This window comes from Morone saxatilis, unplaced genomic scaffold, assembly GCF_004916995.1.
Source record: "Morone saxatilis isolate NCDOM2014 unplaced genomic scaffold, NCSU_SB_2.0 Contig7, whole genome shotgun sequence".
Classification (NCBI taxonomy): Eukaryota; Metazoa; Chordata; class Actinopteri; family Moronidae; genus Morone; species Morone saxatilis.
The window spans coordinates 10,118,445-10,125,920 of NW_023340246.1; the positions used below are offsets into that span (position 1 = coordinate 10,118,445).

General features: G+C 35.6%; 1 long non-coding RNA gene across 1 annotated transcript; it reads right to left on the minus strand.

Annotated features, from left to right (window-relative positions):
* Positions 1-1,051: 1,051 nt before the first annotated feature.
* Positions 1,052-4,349, minus strand: LOC118341131. Its single transcript, XR_004797406.1, has 5 exons — positions 4,063-4,349; positions 3,211-3,297; positions 3,055-3,101; positions 1,749-1,823; positions 1,052-1,513 (listed from the first exon to the last, which is right to left on the minus strand). It is a non-coding gene; the product is annotated as an uncharacterized LOC118341131 (long non-coding RNA).
* Positions 4,350-7,476: the final 3,127 nt, after the last annotated feature.

Consider the following 7,476-nt stretch of genomic DNA (forward strand, 5'->3'; position numbering starts at 1 on the left):
ACAGATAAAGTTGTGCTTTTGTATAGTAATCAGTAGATTTTACATTTTAGACATCTGGATCTAGGTTCAACAGAACACAGTGCTTTACAGAGACACAGTGTTATAAGAAAAAAACCTCCTCTCACAAAAATTACATGCAGAGGCTTTATTGTGAGCTGAGGTAATATTTGTAATATTTGAATGTGAGGGGTAAAAGTGCTGTTCAAAAGAATGACTGAAAGCGCATAAAAGTAACCCTAGTTATACCATGGTCTGGATGAATACTGGATTCTGGCTGCTGGGTCTCTATTAATACCTAATGTAGGACACCTACTAAGTAGTTCAAGTGAAACTGTCTGTTCACTGTTCTAAATGAATTGAATGAAAACTTAATCTAGCTATATATCTCATAACACTGAGTGTAGTCCTTCAGTGGCTCATCCTCTGAACACCACAGGATGGTGACACAAGCCCCTACACAGCCCCTCTGAACTTACTTTGTTTAAACGATCCTCTCACATCCCGTCCACTACTACTTGTTACTTTAGGCTGCGGCCGACAGTACATGTCCTGTTGTTCGTGAAAATCTTGATATTGATTTGGGGACAACAACTAGGTTGTTTTGTTGGTTAATAGTGTCTTATATTTACCATCTGTCAGCCATAGGCAGTGTAATTGACTTTCCCTCTTGTTCTGTTAGCTCTCTGGCTCGTAGCTGATCCAAAGGGTTCTATGAGCGGAGGGAACAAGAAATATCTCCAGTAGTGAACAATGTTTCCATTGCATTAGAACCTTATGGAGTGGTAATGATTGTTCCAAGTATTAGTCAAACTCACAGGTGCTACCAAAGAGTTATGGCTTGTGAAAAAATGTATGATTTTGATGTCCTTCGAGGTGTCCATAATCAGGAATTAATGGACTCCGCAGAGGCAACTGTCCTCCGCACATTAATTCCTGATAATGGACGCCGTGCGTTATCCCTTAATCCATAGGAGTGTGTAAGTAATCAGTTGTGAATGTCTTACTGTGTGGAGTTTGAGTGGTTTGCCCTCCATAAAATAAAGGCTCTTGATAGGTATTACAAGCAACATTTATTTACATTAGTATCTTGACATAGAGTTTCATTGTTTTAACAGATTTACCTATTTTAATCTCAGAGAGCTTTGTATGCCCCACTACCTTTAAAGGTAATACTTTAAATTGTTTGTCACAATAAACAGGCTGTAATTGGCCTTTAACCCCTTACACAATTTAAAAAGTCAGGTTTCATGAAGCAGGTCTGAGTTACCTGACTAACTCTACTGGGATTAACTCAACAAGCAAAGTTATCCAGATCACATAGTAAACCAGCTCCTCACCATTAATTGTAGCAATTACAATAACCCAATAATGAAAAAGAAAGAAAAAAATGTGGTGAAATAAAATATAATATATCAGAAATTCATTAAATACATAAGTTGCATTTATGCCTGATGGCTGTTGACTTCTCCACTCATTCTCCTCCTCCTCCTCCTCTTCCTCTTCCTCCTGAAGACTGGGAAATACAACAGAGAAGTTTAGAATTAGCCTACTATCCACCACATGTCCACGACCCCTTTTGGACTGACAAATTGTCAAATACTTTACTTAACTGTGTACTGTGTACTAAGAAAAAGCATAGCAGAAATGGAATTGACTCAAAGCAGTAAAATGCAAGACAATGAATGACTAGCCCCAAGGAAAAGCCTAACAGTGATTGTAGACTGAAAGAAGACCTCTTCTTTTTTTACCTGTATAGTGAATTAATGTCAGTCTCTGGAGGATCCCTGTCCATGGCATGGGCGACTTGGAAGGGTCTTACAGAACTGTACAGTGCAACAATTGCACAGAGATAGTTAAATTAGATAGGTTCAGCTTAGTATTAACATATATTGATTAGAATATTACTATTATAAATCCATATTGCATGTACAAGTGTGTATTAAGTCTGTCTATTTTAGCTTTTTTTAAACCCCTCAAATACTTTTACTTTGTTTTAATCCATTTAAATTACATTTACTGTAAAACTTAAAGACAAAGTAGGGTCCCAATTAGACGCAGGTCCCATTTACAAGCCAGTAGTGGGTATTCGTTTTGACAAATAAAAGAAGGTCTCAATTAAATGCCTGGGGCCAGATGTATAGTACAATGTACGCACAAAAACCATGTGTAAGCCTTTTCCCACACATAAAATGGTATTTAAAAAAAAAAAGAATGTGTGATTAAAATGTGCCAGTTGGTTTATAGGTACATGAGTTAGTGGTGGGGGTGCTATATATTGCCACAGACGTGTCTAATGGTTGCATGTAATGACAGCTGTTTCCATATTCTTAGAGAACCTCGCCCAATGCATCACGATCGGTTTTTTTTTTAGTCGTTCCTTTCATCGGTCCTTTCATTGACAAATGAGTGATGGACCGGGCACAAGTATCAGTATGCAAATGGTTGGTTTAAGGGCGTTTCTACATCCATTTATTATTGTAGGATTGGAAATTAAGCTCATTTTGACCATCATTGAGATTTATAAACAGAATCAGGCGTACATACAACTTTATAAATCGGACAAAAAGAAACCATATGCATATTTCTGCCTTTGTCTGTACACACAGTTTTAGTCATAAAGCTACAGAGTTTTATGCATCTGGGCCCAGGTGCCACACCTTTTAAATCGGTTAGATTCTCCACAATTAATTGTTCAATTCATTTTATGGAAACCATGAGCACCAAAGTAGCAAATGATTAAAATAATGATTTGTAATGCATAGTTTTCAAATTTTGATACAAGCAATATTAATATTGGTTTAAACAAACAATTTGATTGTATATCCCATCTTTACTGATTAAGAATTTTGTGCAAAAGGAATTAAGCACATCCTATATATACACCTGTTTAAAATGGTTGAGTTCAGTGATTGAAGCAAATAAAAAAACAGGCTTTTAAAGTTTCATGGTATGCGTTTCTTTTAGATCTGGTCTTAATGCCTTTAAGTCTGAAAGCATTTTAACTTGCCTTGTTGTTTAAAGGTGCTATACAAATATAAATTTGCTTTGCCTTACCTGTAAGGGCCTTGTCCATCATCAGAAGCAGCCAGCCCTATGGCATCCTGGCCATGAAGGAAATAACAAAACAAAACACATAACACACATTACACAAGACCAAATATTTAGATAGCTTTTGACTGTGCACTTAAAACTAAATGGTATAAACCTTACTTCTTGAGAAGAAATGGGGAATGTTTTATCGTCATAGACAATTATACCAGGAAGTCCATCAGGATTGTCCACACACTCGATGGAAAACTGCAATATCATCAAAAATGTATTATGAAAATGAAATGTATCACAATGCCCATATTATGATATGAATCTGAACCACGTTAACATTTTTCATAAATTAATGTTGAATTTGTCAACATGCTAGCAATGATAGTGTTTCGATCAAATGAACAGACTTGACTCTGATCAGGTCGGGTCAAAATTAATCCACATCCAAATACAAACAGTAGCTTCCTAAATTGTAGTACTTCCACATACTTTACAAAGTTCTCATACGGATACGTTCATTTTAGTTTAAACTTACACGGTTGAAGGACGCCATTGTTCCTCCCTTCTTTCACTCAAACGTATGACGCATTGCACCAACGTGGTTTCGTCAGACCACGTTAATGTTACGTACCGTATGCAATATAACATTAATTAATGTGTAGCAATGTTGAACATTTAAAAGTGCTGTTTAGTTAAATTACACTTTTCTTGGCTTAGGTTTTTTTATTTGGTATTTATTAGAGAAGGAATAATCGATCTATATGTATTTTTCTTACAATGGCAAATATTAACACCGTTAGCAATTAACACATTAACACCTAAAATAATACTGTGAAATATTGCCTATTAAGTACCTTTCTCCTTCCATCAAAAATACCGTAACCACTAACTTTAAAGCACATTTCCGCCCAGATATTCCCTATATGCTGATGACATATGATTTAACATGTGTTCCCAAATGTACTACATAAAATTGTTTTTCATCACCCCATAAAAACCTAAAAAAAAAAACATACATACCTTTTCTTAAATACAGAACATAGGTTTTCCTCTGTTCATGTTGGTACATGTTGATCCACCCTCTCAGCTATGAGAAAAAACAGAAGATTAACATCCATCTTCATTAGCTGGATTAGATACGTCTATGTCTATTTGACATCTATTAGAGATATCTTCTGAATTATACCATCTAAGATCATTTCACTGCCCAACAAAAGGCCAGCTCCTTTCCTATGGCGAAAAACAAAAATGAAGTCTGGCTTCTGTAATTTCCTTTTTTGCATGCCACTGATGAGCAAGTTTCTCTGTTTCAGTTCTCAACGGAAACTTTGCAATGCAACCCACAAACCAACCCTATTTGTGAGGAGACGTGACTTTAGGCTGATGTGCTTTTCACACCTAACGTTCAACCATCACCTTTTACATGTAATAGCAAATTTATGCTTCTGCCTTTGCTGCTTACACGGATCAGCCATAACATTATAAGCACTGACAGGTGAAATTAATAAAACTGATTATCTCGTTATCATGGTAACTGTCAATGGATGGGATATATTAGGCCAGCAAATAAACATTTTGTCCTCAAAGTTGATGTCTTAGAAGCAGGAAAAAGGGGCAGTGTAAGGATTTAAGGATTTTTGACAAGGGCCAAATTGTGATGGCAAGAATACTGGGTCAGATAATTATTTTTGGATAAATAAATTTAGAATAGCATAGTATAGTATGTCCTAACATACATCCCTCACAAGCAGGCACACACAAACGTGTGCACTGTAACTTTGTAAGTGGAAGTAAATCTGAACTTATCTCCAGAACATAAGATTTTGCTATTTAAAAAGCATCTAATTCAAATAAAAAACATATTTTGTGACTGTGTATACATTGACCATACTGTGAATCAGTAATACAACCAGTTACTGTAGTGCAGAAGGCATGTACAGTATTGTCAGTGCATGGGTGGTAGCTAAGGTTATGCTCTATTGTAGTTTTAGTTAGAGCTCTTGCACACCCAACGATGAACCCCTTACAGGATGTTTGAATGACATTAAAAGTCCTAGATTTAAAAATGTCCTAATCCATACCAATATGCTTGATCTAATGCTAAGCCTAATTTACTCAACTCACACTAAACTTAAAGTATGCGTTGAAAAGACATATTCTTTTGCACAGTAAAACCCAAGATACAAGAAACAATATAATGTTTAAAATGAATCACATTACTTTATCCCTTATTTGTACTACAGGACACTAGTGCCACTAATAAAACATTGATGTACATGAAAGGATTGACAAGAAAAGTATCAATAAGACAATTTTTTGCCCTTTCAGCATTTTATGGGCTCTCTGTGGCCCCTTACTAAATGCACTAAAAGCATCTTGGTCATATTAATTGAAACCTTTCTGCAAGATTTATCCAGTAATTACATTTTAATACCTTCATATTTCCTGTTAAATATTACATTTAAGTTAACACCTCACTCTCTTACAAAATACAGCTCATACAGCCTTTCTTTGTATTTCAAGGTAACAGGATATAAAACAGCATAGGATCATCAGCAGAACAAGTTTGCAGCCTGCAAGTTTGTTACCCTACCCACATCCTGTGAGGATATTTCTTGCTGAGCTATGTTATATATTATTATGTATGATATTATTACACAACACACACACACACACACACACACACAGACATTTTCTTCTTCACCATTTTTAGCCTGCTGTCATGAAATGGGTGGATGACTTAAAGTCTGAAATAACTTTAAGACCTGTTAAGGCTTTAGAAATAAGAGAACTAAATAGAATTTGGTCCAAATAGTCAGTAAGAATAAGGTTTGTAAGTAACATTTGTTGGCTCAATTACATATGATTCTTTCCAGGGCACAGTACTTTACCGTAAGTAACTCTTCTGATGTCTTCCTTTCACTGAACCCTCTGGTGGACAGAATATGTGACATATGAGTAAACCCAAGACAAGGAGTGAATTATTTGTAAGGGACACTATGTACAGCTTGAACATAACATAAATGCTACTATTTAATGTATTGTACCAGAGTTAATGGTGCAGCACGTACATGTGTTTTAGAGTTTTAGTTCTTTGAATGACCTTGCCTCACTCATGTACTTCTATTTTTCCAGCAGATGTCAGTATTGCCCATCAAGAGAATGCTTTCATGTTGTTTTATGACTGCACTTAATCTATTTTACAAAATAATAAAAAAAATAAATAAAAAAAAGCAATCATGTCAGACATAGAAGCTTTTTCTTGATGTCTTGACTTTTTCTGAAATTCTGTTGTTGTGTCCTAAATGTCAGTGAGCAGGTTTTTGCCCTCCCCACAATTGTGGGTTTTAATATGTGCAAACTCAGCATATGGTGGCTGGATTTTTTTTCTTTTAAAAAATATACTTGCATAATAAAGTAAATGCCCATTGAAACTGCAGTAATAACATCCCTGTGTTCCAATATTGTGTTATCATGTTTAAACAACTGTTGCTGCAGCTTCTCTCTGTATTTCATTTTGATCTGGTTCCATAAAGGTACTTAAACTATACAAACCACCTAGTGTTCAATTGGATTTGACTGACAGCATTTGACATGTTACATGCCTTCATACACATGCAAGATAGTGACATTAGGTTTATTTTGTTATGAACAGCATGACACACTAATCAGACAGCACTAATCAGAGATTACACTGAACATTGAGGTTAAAACATCTCAGAAAAACACACACTGCATGTCTATGGGGATGCATTAATTTTTTTTTACACAAGCAGAAATCTTTTGGATGTTTGTCTTATCACAAATAAGAATGACCAACACTACATGTTGCTGATGCATACTAATGTTGTATGATACATACTCTGCAATGTAGCCCACGGCCATGCTGTATTTAGTTTCATCAAACATACATTTCACATCATATGGGATTTTCCAGAAGTTTTAAAATATTTAACAGACTCTAGTCTGGTTAATGTAGTTGGGAATAACTTCTTCTAAAACTACTTCTACTTAGTTTACCAAATTACTGTGTTTTTGCTTTCCCTGCAGAGCCAAATTACAAGACCTTTTCTGTTCCAAACACGGATATAAACAGTTGCCTAAACTATTAGACATTTAACTCTATATTAACACATTTCGCTTGAAGCCTGTTTTTTTTTTGTTTTCTTATGTAACGCGATGATGAGGAGTGTTATTTCACTAAACTTTGACAGATTCACTCTGCCATTTGGTCGACTTAGAAATAAATCCTGCTAGAATTTCTGCCTTTCCTGGGAACAAAACTGATGACATCTGTCTCCCAAGTCCTTGGGAGACAGATGTCATAAGAAGAAGCGCCAATATGTGCTCAAAATCTACAAAATGAAGGTTGAGTTCAACAAATGTGTTGTGAGTCCTTGGGAGGCAGAAATCACAATAAAATGCCTGTGTGTG